The sequence below is a fragment of the Oncorhynchus kisutch genome, linkage group LG21 (genome assembly GCF_002021735.2).
Source record: "Oncorhynchus kisutch isolate 150728-3 linkage group LG21, Okis_V2, whole genome shotgun sequence".
Lineage (NCBI taxonomy): Eukaryota > Metazoa > Chordata > Actinopteri > Salmoniformes > Salmonidae > Oncorhynchus > Oncorhynchus kisutch.
Window position 1 is genome coordinate 43,646,885 of NC_034194.2, and position 16,174 is coordinate 43,663,058.

The 16,174-nt window shown below is 45.8% G+C and overlaps 1 protein-coding gene across 1 annotated transcript in view; it reads right to left on the reverse strand.

Moving 5' to 3' along the window:
• Positions 1-16,174, reverse strand: part of LOC109880966 (fibronectin type III domain-containing protein 4) — an 86,643-nt gene that overhangs the window by 69,326 nt on the left and 1,143 nt on the right. The gene's annotated exons all lie outside the window — the stretch shown is intronic.

A 16,174-nucleotide genomic window follows, 5' to 3' on the forward strand; every position in this document is an offset into this window, starting at 1 on the left:
TGATTAGGGGTGTTGTATAGGCTTGGCTGCCTGAGGCGGTTCTCAATCAGCAGTCAGGTGATTCTCGTTGCCTCTGATTGGGAACCGTATTTAGGTAGCCTGAGTTCGCTTTGTATTTTGTGGGTGATTGTTCCTGTCTCTGTGTTGTGTCACCAGATAGGCTGTATTAGGTTTCTCGTTCCGTTTGTTGTTTTTTTGTATTTATTTAGTTATTTCATGTATCGTCACTTTTCCTTCATTAAAGATCATGAGTAACCACCACGCTGCATTTCGGTCCGACTCTCTTTCAACAAACGAAGAACGCCGTTACAGAATCACCCACCACATACGGACCGAGCGGCGTGGTAACAGGCAGGAAAAGCGAAAGGAGGACGTTATGGACAGCAATGGCATGGAGTATACGACGTGGGAAGAAATCGACAGGTGGGCGGCCGACCCAGAGAGAGTGCAGGAGCCCGCATGGGATTCGCTAGAGCAGTGCGAAGAAGGCTATAGGCGAATGGAGTTGGAGAAACAGACACGGCGGCGCAGAGCGAAACCCGAGAGTCACCCCAAAAAATTTATTGGGGGGGGGGGGCTCAGAGGGAGAGTGGCTGAGTCAGGAGATGGACCTGAGCCAACTCTCCTTGTTTATCGTGAGGAGCCAAGGAGGAGACCAGAACCAGAGCCGGTGTTAGAGGTGAGCGAAGCAGAGACTGTGAAGGAGTTAATGGGGAAAGTGGAGTGGAAAGTAATGAGGGAGTTGCTAGCTTGGTGCTATAGATATCATATTCGTCCGACGGATCGTGTCGGGGATTTGATGGCACCTGAGTTAGCGCTCCATACTCGTCCTGAGGTGCGTGTTAGTCGGCTGGTGAAGTTGGTGCCAGCCTCACGCACCAGGCCTCCTGTGCACATCCCTAGCCTTGCACATCCTGTGCCACCTCCACACACCAGTCCTCCGGTAGCAGCTCCCCGCACCAGGCTTCCTGTGCGTGTCCTCGCTCCAGTATCACCAGTGCCCGCACCACGCATCAGGCCTACAGTGCGCCTCGCCTCTCCTGCGCTGTCGGAGTCTCCCGCCTGTTCAGCACAGCCAGAGCCTTCCTTCCCTCCTGCGCTGTCGGAGTCTCCCGCCTGTTCAGCACAGCCAGAGCCTTCCTTCCCTCCTGCGCTGTCGGAGTCTCCCGCCTGTTTAGCGCAGCCAGAGCCTTTCTCCTCTCCTGTGCTGCCGGAGCCTCCTGCCTGCATGAAGCAGCCTGAGCTGCCAGTCTGCAGGGAGCTGTCAGTCTGCATGAAGCAGCCAGAGATGTCAGTCTGCAAAGAGCTGTCAGTCTGCAGGGAGCTGTCAGTCTGCAAGGAGCTGCCAGTCTGCAAGGTGCTGTCAGCCTGCATGGAGCAGTCAGAGCTGTCAGTCTGCATGAAGCAGCCAGAGATGTCAGTCTGCAAGGAGCTGCCAGTCTGCAAGGAGCTGCCAGTCTGCAGGGAGCTGTCAGTCTGCAAGGAGCTGCCAGTCTGCAAGGAGCTGCCAGTCTGCAAGGAGCTGCCAGTCTGCAAAGAGCTGCCAGTCTGCAAGGAGCTGCCAGTCTGTCAGTCTGCAAGGAGCTGTCAGCCTGCATGGAGCAGTCAGAGCTGTCAGTCTGCAAGGAGCTGCCAGTCTGCAGGGTGCTGTCAGCCTGCATGGAGCAGTCAGAGCTGTCAGTCTGCATGAAGCAGCCAGAGCTGCCAGTCTGCAAGGAGCTGTCAGCCTGCATGGAGCAGTCATAGCTGTCAGTCTGCATAGAGCAGCTAGATCCGCCAGTCAGCCATGATCTTCTAGATCTGCCAGTCAACCAGATTCTTCCAGATCAGCCTGTCAACCAGAATCTTCCAGATCTGCTAGTCAACCTGAATCTTCCAGATCCGCCAGCCAGCCAGGATCTACCGGAGCCTACTACCTACCTGAGCTTCATCTCAGTACTGGGCTTCCTCTCAGTACTGGGCTTCCTCTCAGTACTGGGCCTCCCCTCAGTTCCGGGCTGCCTCTCAGTTCCGGGCTGCCCCTCAGTCCCGGGCTGCCCCTCAGTCCCGAGCTGCCCCTCAGTCCCGAGCTGCCCCTCAGTCCCGAGCTGCCCCTCAGTCCCGAGCTGCCCCTCAGTCCCGAGCTGCCCCTCAGTCCCGAGCTGTCCCTCAGTCCCGAGATGCCCCTCAGTTCTGTGGGGTTCTGGGTGAGGACTATTAGGCCATGGTCGGCGGCGAGGGTGGATTATCCCAGGACGCGAAGGGGAGGAACTAGGACATTAATGAAGTGGGGTCCACGTCCCGAGCCGGAGCCGCCACCAAGGACAGACGCCCACCCGGACCCTCCCTATGGTTTTGAGGTGCGTCCGGGAGTCTGCACCTTGGGGGGGGGGTTCTGTCACGCCTTGGTCATTGTGTTTTGTGTTTTCGTTATATATTTGGTCAGGCCAGGGTGTGACAGGGGTTTATGTTATTGTATTTCGTATTGGGGTTTGTAGTATTTGGTATCGCGGCTGATTAGAGGTGTTGTATAGGCTTGGCTGCCTGAGGCGGTTCTCAATCAGCAGTCAGGTGATTCTCGTTGCCTCCGTATTTAGGTAGCCTGAGTTCGCTTTGTATTTCGTGGGTGATTGTTCCTGCCTCTGTGTTGTGTCACCAGATAGGCTGTATTAGGTTGGTGGGTGATTGTTCCTGTCTCTGTGTAGTGTTCACCAGATAGGCTGTATTAGGTTGGTGGGTGATTGTTCCTGTCTCTGTGTAGTGTTCACCAGATAGGCTGTATTAGGTTTCTCGTTCCGTTTGTTGTTTTTTTGTATTTATTTAGTTATTTCATGTATCGTCACTTTTCCTTCATTAAAGATCATGAGTAACCACCACGCTGCATTTCGGTCCGACTCTCTTTCAACAAACGAAGAACGCCGTTACATACATAGCCGATCTATAATTTAGCCCAAACAACTACCTCTCCCCATACTGTATTTATTTATTTTGCTCCTTTGCACCCCATTATTTTTATTTCTACTTTGCACATTCTTCCACTGCAAATCTACCATTCCAGTGTTTTACTTGCTATATTGTATTTTTTTGCCTTTACCTCCCTTATCTCACCTCATTTGCACACATTGTATATAGACTTATTTTTCTACTGTATTATTGACTGTATGTTTGTTTTACTCCATGTGTAACTCTCTGTTGTTGTATGTGTCGAACTGCTTTGCTTTATCTTGGCCAGGTCGCAATTGTAAATGAGAACTTGTTCTCAACTTGCCTACCTGGTTAAATAAAAGGTGAAATAAAAAATAAATACACACATTGTATATAGACTTATTTTTCTACTGTATTCTACTGTATTATTGACTGTATGTTTGTTTTACTCCATGTGTAACTCTCTGTTGTTGTATGTGTCGAACTGCTTTGCTTTATCTTGGCCAGGTCGCAGTTGTAAATAAGAACTTGTTCTCAACTTGCCTACCTGGTTAAATAAAGGTGTTCTCAACTAGCCTACCTGGTTAAATAAAGGTGTTTTCAACTAGCCTACCTGGTTAAATAAAGGTGTTCTCAACTAGCCTACCTGGTTAAATAAAGGTGTTCTCAACTAGCCTACCTGGTTAAATAAAGGTGTTCTCAACTAGTCTACCTGGTTAAATAAAGGTGTTCTCAACTAGCCTACCTGGTTAAATAAAGGTGTTCTCAACTAGTCTACCTGGTTAAATAAAGGTGTTCTCAACTAGCCTACCTGGTTAAATAAAGGTGTTCTCAACTAGCCTACCTGGTTAAATAAAGGTGTTCTCAACTAGCCTACCTGGTTAAATAAAGGTGTTCTCCACTAGCCTACCTGGTTAAATAAAGGTGTTCTCAACTAGTCTACCTGGTTAAATAAAGGTGTTCTCAACTAGCCTACCTGGTTAAATAAAGGTGTTCTCAACTAGCCTACCTGGTTAAATAAAGGTGTTCTCCACTAGCCTACCTGGTTAAATAAAGGTGTTCTCCACTAGCCTACCTGGTTAAATAAAGGTGTTCTCAACACTAAAAATGTTAAATAAATAAAAATGCTCCCTCTAATTATCTCTCTCTCCCTTTCCCTCCCCTCTCTCTCTCTCCCTTTCCCTCCCCTCTCTCTCTCTCTCTCCCTTTCCCTCCCCTCTCTCTCTCTCCCTTTCCCTCCCCTCTCTCTCTCTCCCTTTCCCTCCCCTCTCTCTCTCTCTCTCTCCCTTTCCCTCCCCTCTCTCTCTCTCCCTTTCCCTCCCCTCTCTCTCTCTCCCTTTCCCTCCCCTCTCTCTCTCTCCCTTTCCCTCCCCTCTCTCTCTCTCCCTTTCCCTCCCCTCTCTCTCTCTCCCTTTCCCTCCCCTCTCTCTCTCTCCCTTTCCCTCCCCTCTCTCTCTCTCCCTTTCCCTCCCCTCTCTCTCTCTCCCTTTCCCTCCCCTCTCTCTCTCTCCCTTTCCCTCCCCTCTCTCTCTCTCCCTTTCCCTCCCCTCTCTCTCTCTCCCTTTCCCTCCCCTCTCTCTCTCTCCCTTTCCCTCCCCTCTCTCTCTCTCCCTTTCCCTCCCCTCTCTCTCTCTCCCTTTCCCTCCCCTCTCTCTCTCTCCCTTTCCCTCCCCTCTCTCTCTCTCCCTTTCCCTCTCGGAGGACTTGAGCCCTGAGACCATGCCTCAGGACTACCTAGCCTGATAACTGCTTGCTGTCCCCAGTCCACCTGGCCGTGCTGCTACTCCAGTTTCAACTGTTCTGCCTGCGGCTTGGGATCCCTGACCTGTTCACAGGACGTGCTACCTGCTGTTTTTGACTCTCTCTCTCTACCGCACCTGCTGTCTCTAACTCTGAATGATCGGCTATGAAAAGCCAACTGACATTTACTCCTGAGGTGCTAACCTGTCGCACACTCGACAACCACTGTGATTATTATTATTGAACCCTGCTGGTCATCTATGAACGTTTGAACATCTTGGCCATGTTCATTATAATCTCCACCCGGCACAACCAGAAGAGGACTGACCACCCCTCATAGCCTGGTTCCTCTCTACCCAGTACAGTCAGTAGAGGTCTGGCCACCCCTCATAGCCTGGTTCCTCTCCACCCAGTACAGTCAGTAGAGGACTGGCCACCCATCATAGCCTGGTTCCTCTCTACCCAGTACAGTCAGTAGAGGACTGGCCACCCCTCATAGCCTGGTTCCTCTCTACCCAGTACAGTCAGTAGAGGACTGGGCACCCATCATAGCCTGGTTCCTCTCTACCCAGTACAGTCAGTAGAGGACTGGCCACCCCTCATAGCCTGGTTCCTCTCTACCCAGTACAGTCAGTAGAGGACTGGCCACCCCTCATAGCCTGGTTCCTCTCCACCCAGTACAGCCAGAAGAGGACTGGCCACCCCTCATAGCCTGGTTCCTCTCCACCCAGTACAGCCAGAAGAGGACTGGCCACCCCTCATTGCCTGGTTCCTCTCTAGGTTTATAAGCACATCGTGCACCACTCCCTAGCATTCTTCTCGCCAATGTCCAGACTCTTGACAACAAGGTTGATGAAATCCGAGCAAGGGTAGCATTCCAGAGGAACATCAGAGACTGTAACGTTCTTTGCTTCACGGAAACATGGCTCACTGGAGAGACGCTATCGGAATCGGTGCAGCCAGCTGGTATCTCCACGCATCGCGCAGACAGAAACAAACATCTTTCTGGTAAGAAGAGGGGCGGGGGCGTATGCTTCATGGTTAAGGTTGACGTGGTGTGATCATAACAACATACAGGTACTCAAGTCCTTCTGTTCACCTGATTTAGAATTCCTCACAATCAAATGTCGACCGCATTATCTACCAAGGGAATTCTCTTCGATTATAATCACAGCCGTATATATTCCCCCCCATGCAGACACATCGATGGCTTTAAACAAACTTTTTGCAAACTGGAATCCATTTATCCGGAGGCTGCATTCATTGTAGCTGGGGTTTTTAACAAGGCTAATCTGAAAACAAGACTCCCTAAATTTTATCAGCATATATTGCGCAACCAGGGGTGGAAAAACCTTGGATCACTGCTATTCTAAATTCCGCGACGCATATAAGGCCCTGCCCCGCCCTCCTTTCGGAAAAGCTGACCACGACTCCATTTTGTTGATCCCTGCCTACAGACAGAAACTAAAACAAGAAGCTCCCGCGCTGAGGTCTGTTCAACGCTGGTCTGACCAATCTGATTCCACACTCCAAGACTGCTTCCATCACGTGGACTGGGATATGTTTCGTATTGCGTCAGACAACAACATTGACGAATACGCTGATTCGGTGAGCGAGTTCATTAGAACGTGCGTTGAAGATGACGTTCCCATAGCAACGATTAAAACATTCCCAAACCAGAAACCGTGGATTGATGGCAGCATTCGCGTGAAACTGAAAGCCCGAACCACTGCTTTTAATCAGGGCAAGGTGACCGGAAACATGACCAAATACAAACAGTGCAGCTATTCCCTCCGCAAGGCTATCAAACAAGCTAAGCGTCAGTATAGAGACAAAGTAGAATCTCAATTCAACGGCTCAGACACAAGAGGTATGTGGCAGGGTCTACAGTCAATCACGGATTACAAAAAGAAAACCAGCCCAGTCACGGACCAGGATGTCTTGCTCCCAGGCAGACTAAATAACTTTTTTGCCCGCTTTGAGGACAATACAGTGCCACTGACACGGCCTGCAACTAAAACATGCGGACTCTCCTTCACTGCAGCCGACGTGAGGAAAACATTTAAACGTGTCAACCCTCGCAAGGCTGCAGGCCCAGACAGCATCTCCAGCCGCGCCCTCAGAGCATGCGCAGACCAGCTGGCTGGTGTGTTTACGGACATATTCAATCAATCCCTATACCAGTCTGCTGTTCCCACATGCTTCAAGAGGGCCACCATTGTTCCTGTTCCCAAGAAAGCTAAGGTAACTGAGCTAAACGACTACCGCCCCGTAGCACTCACTTCCGTCATCATGAAGTGCTTTGAGAGACTAGTCAAGGACCATATCACCTCCACCCTACCTGACACCCTAGACCCACTCCAATTTGCTTACCGCCCAAATAGGTCCACAGACGATGCAATCTCAGCCACACTGCACACTGCCCTAACCCATCTGGACAAGAGGAATACCTATGTGAGAATGCTGTTCATCGACTACAGCTCGGCATTCAACACCATAGTACCCTCCAAGCTCGTCATCAAGCTCGAGACCCTGGGTCTCGACCCCGCCCTGTGCAACTGGGTACTGGACTTCCTGACGGGCCGCCCCCAGGTGGTGAGGGTAGGCAACTCCACCCCGCTGATCCTCAACACTGGGGCACAACAAGGGTGCGTTCTGTGAGCCCTCTCCTGTACTCCCTGTTCACCCACGACTGCGTGTCCACGCACGCCTCCAACTCAATCATCAAGTTTGCGGACGACACAACAGTGGTAGGCTTGATTACCAACAACGACGAGACGGCCTACAGGGAGGAGGTGAGGGCCCTCGGAAGTCCCAGTGGGAAGGAACAAACAACATGTCATCACGTGACTCCAAGTTGACTTTGATATGATGGTTATTTTATTTTATTTTTTAAATATATTTTTATTTGATGAATATCAAATAATACCACTTTGTTTACATAAAAAAAACATGTTTTTGCTTAGTCATTATGAGGTATTGTGTGTAGATTGATGAAGACATTTTTTACATTGAAATTTAATACATTTTGTAATAAGGCTGTAACTTAACAAAATGTGAAACTTGGTAGGCTTGATTACCAACAACGACGAGACGGCCTACAGGGAGGAGGTGAGGGCCCTCGGAGTGTGGTGTCAGGAAAATAACCTCACACTCAACGTCAACAAAAACTAAGGAGATGATTGTGGACTTCAGGAAACAGCAGAGGGAACACCCCCCCATCCACATCGATGGAACAGTAGTGGAGAGGGTAGTAAGTTTTAAGTTCCTCGGCATACACATCACAGACAAATTGAATTGGTCCACCCTCTCCACCCAGTACAGTCAGTAGAGGACTGGCCACCCCTCATAGCCTGGTTCCTCTCTACCCAGTACAGTCAGTAGAGGACTGGCCACCCCTCATAGCCTGGTTCCTCTCTACCCAGTACAGTCAGTAGAGGACTGGCCACCCCTTATAGCCTGGTTCCTTGGAGTTGAAGTTTTTCCCAAGCCACCGTGCTTCTACATCTGCATCGCTTTCTGTTTAGGGTTTTAGACTGGGTTTCTGTAATAGCACTTTGTGACATCAGCTGATGTAAAAAGGTGCCTTATTAATTGATTTGATTGATTTGATTGATTGAAGAGCTGGATCCTTTTTATTTGTGAAACGGCATTTATCATAATAATTATCATCTCACCAGGATAAGACCCTCAATATTTATTGGAAAGGAGCATCAAGCTCATCACTGTGCACTTTCACCAGCCTGTGAAGTTCATCATCATTTATTGAATGGAGTCCCAGTGGGAAGGAACAAACAACATGTCATCACGTGACTCCAAGTTTACTTTGATATGATGGTTCTTTTTTTTCTTTTTTTAAATATATTTTTATTTGATGAATATCAATACGGGCGGCAGGGTAGGCTACTGGTTAGAGCGTTGGACTAGTAACCGGAAGGTTCCAAGTTCAAACCCCTGAGTTGACAAGGCAAAAATCTGTCGTTCTACCCCTGAACAAGGCGGTTAAATCCACTGTTCCTAGGCCGTCATTGAAAATAAGAATTTGTTCTTAACTGACTTTCCTGGTTAAATAAAGGTAAAATAAATAAACTTGCACATAAAAGTGTTTCCACCAACATTTCTTGCATAGTTCATTTTACAGACACTAAAAGATCCTACCTTGTCTAGCGAACCCACAATTGCTAATGCTCCAGATACTCAACTTGTCTAAAGAAGGCCAGTTGTATTGCTTCTTTAATCAGAACAACAGTTTTCAGCTGTGCTAACATAATTGCAAAAGGGTTTTCTAATGATCAATTAACCTTTATAAAATGATAAACGTGGATAAGCTAACACACCGTGCCATTGGAACACAGATGGTTGCTAATAACGGGCCTCTGTACGCCTATGTAGATATTTCATAAAAAAATCAGCCGTTTTCCAGCTACAATAGTCATTTACAACATTTACAATGTCTACACTGTATTTCTGATCAACTTGATGTTATTTTAATGGACAAAAAAAAGTGATTTTCTTTCAAAAACAAGGATATTTCCAAGTGACCCCAAACCTTTGAAAGGTAGTGTGCATTTGGTAAGTTTCCATCAGGCCTGCCATGACATTTTTAGACGACATATACTTAACCCACCCAATCAGACTACGTGGTGTTTCCAACCTGAATCCATCGATAGATGTACTTTACCCACCCAATCAGACTACGTGGTGTTTCCATCCTGAATCCATCGATAGATGTGTCTCACCCACCCAATCAGACTACGTGGTGTTTCCATCCTGAATCCATCGATAGATGTGTCTTACCCACCCAATCAGATGGTGTTTCCAACCTGAATCCATCGATAGATGTGTCTTACCCACCCAATCAGATGGTGTTTCCAACCTGAATCCATCGATAGATGTGTCTTACCCACCCAATCAGATGGTGTTTCCATCCTGAATCCATCGATAGATGTTTCTTACCCACCCAATCAGACTACGTGGTGTTTCTGGCTAGCAACACTCTTACAGACACTTTTTCGTGACGTATTTTGGTATTTTTGCCCCTCTGTACCTAACAATGTTTGTGCCATGTTTGTGTTGCTACCATGTTTGTGTTGATGTCATGTTGTGTTGATGTCATGTTGTGTTGCTACCATGTTGTGTTGATCTCATGTTGTGTTGTGTTGTGTTGATACCATTTTGTGTTGCTACCATGTTGTGTTGATGTCATGTTGTGTTGATGTCATGTTGTGTTGCTACCATGTTTGTGTTGATGTCATGTTGTGTTGCAACCATGTTGTGTTGCTACCATGTTGTGTTGATGTCATGTTGTGTTGCTACCATGTTGTGTTGATCTCATGTTGTGTTGTGTTGTGTTGTGTTGATACCATTTTGTGTTGCTACCATGTTGTGTTGCTACCATGTTGTGTTGCTACCATGTTGTGTTGATGTCATGTTGTGTTGATGTCATGTTGTGTTGCTACCATGTTGTGCTGCTACCATGTTGTGTTGCTACCATGTTGTGTTGATGTCATGTTATGTTGATGTCATGTTGTGTTGATGTCATGTTGTGTTGCTACCATGTTGTGTTGATGTCATGTTGTATTGATGTCATGTTGTGTTGATGTCATGTTGTGTTGCTACCATGTTGTGTTGATGTCATGTTGTGTTACTACCATGTTGTGTTGATGTCATGTTGTATTGCTACCATGTTGTGTTGATGTCATGTTGTATTGGTGTCATGTTGTATTGCTACCATGTTGTGTTGATGTCATGTTGTATTGATGTCATGTTGTGTTGATGTCATGTTGTGTTGCTACCATGTTGTATTGATGTCATGTTGTGTTGCTACCATGTTGTGTTGATGTCATGTTGTATTGATGTCATGTTGTGTTGATGTCATGTTGTGTTGATGTCATGTTGTATTGATGTCATGTTTGTGTTGCTACCATGTTGTGTTGATGTCATGTTGTGTTGATGTCATGTTGTGTTGATGTCATGTTGTGTTGATGTCATGTTGTATTGATGTCATGTTGTGTTGATGTCATGTTGTGTTGCTACCATGTTGTATTGATGTCATGTTGTGTTGATGTCATGTTGTATTGATGTCATGATGTGTTGATGTCATGTTGTGTTGCTACCATGTTGTGTCAATGTCATGTTGTGTTGCTACCATGTTGTGTTGCTACCATGTTATGTTGATGTCATGTTATGTTGCTATCATGTTTGTGTTGCTACCATGTTGTGTTGATATCATGTTATGTTGATGTCATGTTATGTTGCTATCATGTTTGTGTTGCTACCATGTTGTGTTGATACCATGTTTGTGTTGCTACCATGTTGTGTTGATGTCATGTTGTGTTGCTACCATGTTGCTACCATGTTGTGTTGATGTCATGTTGTGTTGATGTCATGTTGTGTCGCTACCATTTTGTGTTGTTTTCATGTTGTTGTGTTGCTACCATGTTGTGCTGCTACCATGTTTTGTTGTTTGCATGCTGTGTTGTACTGCTGCCATTGTGTTGTCTTAGGTCTCGCTTTATGTAGCATTGTGGTGTCTCTCTCGTTGTGATGTGTGTTGTGTCTTATATTTTTATTTTGAATCCCAGCCTCCGTCCCCACAGGAGACCTTCTGCCTCTTGGAAGGCCGTCATTGTAAATATGAATTTATTCTTAATTGACTTGCCTAGTTCAATGAAGGTTATTAAATAAATAAATATAAACTGTAATAAATAAATCATGTTTATGAATGCCATGGCCAATTTATCAGTGAGACTTCAGTAAATTGCCCCGTTCATGAATTCCTGCTGTGCATTCAAACAACCTCGCCAGCGTCATGCTGGTATAATTCCATTAATTCTTTAGGGAAAAGGGGATACCTAGTCAGTACAACTGAATGCCTTAAAATAAAACATGTCTTCCTCATTTAACCCTCTGAATCAGAGAGATGCTGCAGGGGGGGGGGGGCTGCTTTAATCAACAGCCACAGCGCCCAGGGAACAGTGGGTTATTTGCTTTGCTCAGGGAGCAGAACAGCAGATTTTTATACCTTGTCAGCTCAGGGATTCGATCCAGCAACCTTCCAGTTACTGGCCCAACGCTCTAACCACTAGGCTACCTGCCACCCCCTCATACAATCCTCACCAGCGTCATGCTGGTGTATCTGAAAGCATAAATGATTGTTTGTCTTAACACGGGTGAATTTCACACAATAACACTAGAGCTAACATTAAAACATACACACTGGTGTAGGGTAAATCCTAGGTGGAAAACGCCCCCGTAACAACCCAAGTTATCTTCTCTGTTTGTCACCCATTTGGACGGAGAAGATCAACCCACGTTATCTTCTCTGTTTCTTACCATTTGGACGGAGAAGATCAACCCAAGTTATCTTCTCTGTTTGTCACCCATTTGGACGGAGAAGATCAACCCAAGTTATCTTCTCTGTTTCTTACCATTTGGACGGAGAAGATCAACCCAAGTTATCTTCTCTGTTTCTCACCCATTTGGACGGAGAAGATCAACCCAAGTTATCTTCTCTGTTTGTCACCCATTTGGACGGAGAAGATCAACCCAAGTTATCTTCTCTGTTTCTTACCATTTGGACGGAGAAGATCAACCCAAGTTATCTTCTCTGTTTCTCACCCATTTGGACGGAGAAGATCAACTCAAGTTATCTTCTCTGTTTCTTACCATTTGGACGGAGAAGATCAACCCAAGTTATCTTCTCTGTTTGTCACCCATTTGGACGGAGAAGATCAACTCAAGGTTATTTAGTCTATTATAACCCATGCTGACTCCCTCCTGTTCGTGTGAGTGTGTGTCCGTTTTGTATTCTTCGCAGGGACTCTACCTTGGGGCAAGTGACCATGGTGACATTGCAGATGTCGGTGAGTTGGTGACAACAGTCGGGGAAATTAGCTTGTTTCTGACACCAGTTGGACTACGTCTTGTCGTATTCCTTCATGTCTACATTTCTACAGTAGCCCAATAGACCGGGTTAGCTAGCTAGCCAACAACTGTAACAATTTATTGTGCAAATGTGTGCACAATATAGTTTACATGTTGTCAACGATCTAAGCCAACCCTGTCTGTTCTGCCCCATAGTCGCACACGTGTTGGTTTTGTTGCTAAACAACCAACCTGTCTGTGAGCAGAGACCTCACGTTATTCAGAGACCAAATTCCACTTTTTTCTATGGTGGCATAGTCTGCCTGGCAGGATGTGACATGTCTGGCACACACACACACATTCTTTGGGGACACCTGATCGCTAGCTGCAACAGTGATAGGTGGGCCGTTCGTTATTTTCCCTCTGTGACAGTTATTTCACACATTCAATTCCTCATCTGTTCATTGCTGTCATGCAATTTAATCTTGAAAGTAAAACTTAATGGGGAACCATAAAACTGAACACAAGTCGTTTACATTCTGTTTTCTGTTCAAATGAACGTCAGACAGACCGTAAATCCCAACGGTCTCATTTCTGCTTTGATGACAATTGGCAACATAACAGCCACAGCTATTTCATCATCCTCATTCACAACGACTCATTCATACGCATGAGAGTCCTAATGATTATTTCATTGATATTACGGATTTTGATGGTTCTGAGAATTCCCTTTTTCCCACAGAGATTAATCACCCCCCCCCCCCATCCTCACCATCGTTAACAGCACTGCTGGAAAACAGTGCCCGTCATGTGGAGGGTGAAGGACACCGTCTACCGATGTACGGCTAGCTAGCTAGCCAACGTTATTGTGCATTAACACCACCTACTGGAGTCTTCTTAGCTAGCTAGCTAGCCAACGTTATTGTGCATTAACGCCACCTACTGGAGTCTTCCTTGCTAGCTAGCTAGCCAACGTTATTGTGCATTAACGCCACCTACTGGAGTCTTCTTAGCTAGCTAGCTATCCAACATTATTGTGCATTAACGCCACCTACTGTACTGGAGCGCCTCCGCCTGTACTAAACATAAAAATTGACAAAGAGAAGTGTAAAGATGTAGGAAAACCCCGAATTGCAGGCCGTAATTGCACCCTTCTCAAGCTGGCCAAACGCATGCGCAACGTCCCCAAAGGACAGAATCCACACAACTAATGACGCCCAGGGGAGCACCGTGCATCATTCTCGCTGCCATTTCAAAAGTAGAGAACGGCAATGAGATTGTGAATTCAGACCGAGGTGTCAGGTTTTCATCAAAGACCTCTCTGTACTGTGCTCCGTTCGTCTTTCCCTCAAGCCTGACTAGACTCCCAGTCCCTGCCTCTGAAAAACACCCACACATCATGAGAAAATACTTCTGTGACACATATACAGTGCCTCCAAAAAGCTTGACTTTTCCCACATTTTGTTGTGTTAGAGCCTGAATTTAAAACGGATTCAATTTGGATTTTGTTTCACTGATCTACAAAAAAATACCCCCATAAAGTCAAAAAATATTTTATTTGACAAATTCATTGAAAATGAAAAGCTGAAATGTCTTGCATCAATAAGTATTCAACCCCTTCGTTATGGCAAGCCTAAATAATGGTTAAAGGTGACGGGCAAAGGACTCAACAACAACAAAAACTAACACAAAGTAATAATGCTCATTTTCACTTTGTTGTGAAGTTGTCATTTACTGACCATAAAATGTAAGGATGACATCATTTTAGGACAAAAAGAAAAGAACAATGTCTTACTGGAAGGAACACGAGCTACAGACCTGGCTTACTGCAAGGAACACACGCTACAGACCTGGTTTACTGCAAGGAACACACGCTACAGACCTGGTTTACTGCAAGGAACACATGATACAGACCTGGCTTACTGGAAGGAACACACGCTACAGACCTGGTTTACTGCAAGGAACACACGCTACAGACCTGGCTTACTGCAAGGAACACATGATACAGACCTGGCTTACTGGAAGGAACACATGATACAGACCTGGTTTACTGCAAGGAACACATGATACAGACCTGGTTTACTGGAAGGAACACATGATACAGACCTGGCTTTTTCATTTTCTAAGTTATAAATTAAACAAATGTCTGACATGATTTGAGCACTTGTAAATCTGGGTAATAAACATGTATGTAAATCATGATTAGGAGATAAAGTCTAGCTAGCTAACTAACATACTGTATCAAGGATTTTTTTAAACACACTTGACCAAAATATTATTGTAGACCACAGCTCTGTCATTAAATGAGATCGTATGGGGAGCTCTGTCATTAAATGAGATCGTATGGGGAGCTCTGTCATTAAATGAGATCGTATAGGGAGCTCTGTCATTAAATGAGATCGTATAGGGAGCTCTGTCATTAAATGAGATCGTATAGGGAGCTCGGTCATTAAATGAGATCGTATGGGGAGCTCTGTCATTAAATGAGATCGTATAGGTAGCTCTGTCATTAAATGAGATCGTAAAGGGAGCTCTGTCATTAAATGAGATCGTATAGGGAGCTCTGTCATTAAATGAGATCGTATAGGGAGCTCTGTCATTAAATGAGATCGTATAGGGAGCTCTGTCATTAAATGAGATCGTATAGTGAGCTCTGTCATTAAATGAGATTGTATAGGGAGCTCTGTCATTAAATTTGATCGTATAGTGAGCTCTGCCATTAAATGAGATCATATAGGGAGCTCTGTCATTAAATGAGATCGTATAGGGAGCTTCCTCACATCAATTCCTGGATAGTAAGAGATTTTAAGTTGCTAATTACACGTGAGTAGTTCTGTAACCATGTGTTAATAATCACTGGCTAATTAGAAATAGGTTATAGGCTACTTATAAAAGTTGAGGTAAACAATCAGGACGTTAAAATGTGCCAGATATGTGTCTGAATAAGTTGTGATTACATGATAACAATTCAGCACAACAACATGGTGAAGCAAATACAACCTACCCACAGTATTAACCCAGCAACCTACCCACAGTATTAACCCACCAACCTACCCACAGTATTAACCCAGCAACCTACCCACAGCATTAACCCAGCAACCTACCCACAGTATTAACCCACCAACCTACCCACAGCATTAACCCAGCAACCCACCCACAGTATTAACCCAGCAACCTACCCACAGTATTAACCCAGCAACCTACCCACAGTATTAACCCACCAACCTACCCACAGTATTAACCCAGCAACCTACCCACAGCATTAACCCAGCAACCTACCCACAGCATTAACCCAGCAACCTACCCACAGTATTAACCCAGCAACCTACCCACAGTATTAACCCAGCAACCTACCCACAGTATTAACCCAGCAACCTACCCACAGTATTAACCCACCAACCTACCCACAGTATTAACCCACCAACCTACCCACAGTATTAACCCACCAACCTACCCACAGTATTAACCCACCAACCTACCCACAGTATTAACCCAGCAACCTACCCACAGCATTAACCCAGCAACCTACCCACAGTATTAACCCAGCAACCTACCCACAGTATTAACCCACCAACCTACCCACAGTATTAACCCACCAACCTACCCACAGTATTAACCCAGCAACCTACCCACAGCATTAACCCAGCAACCTACCCACAGTATT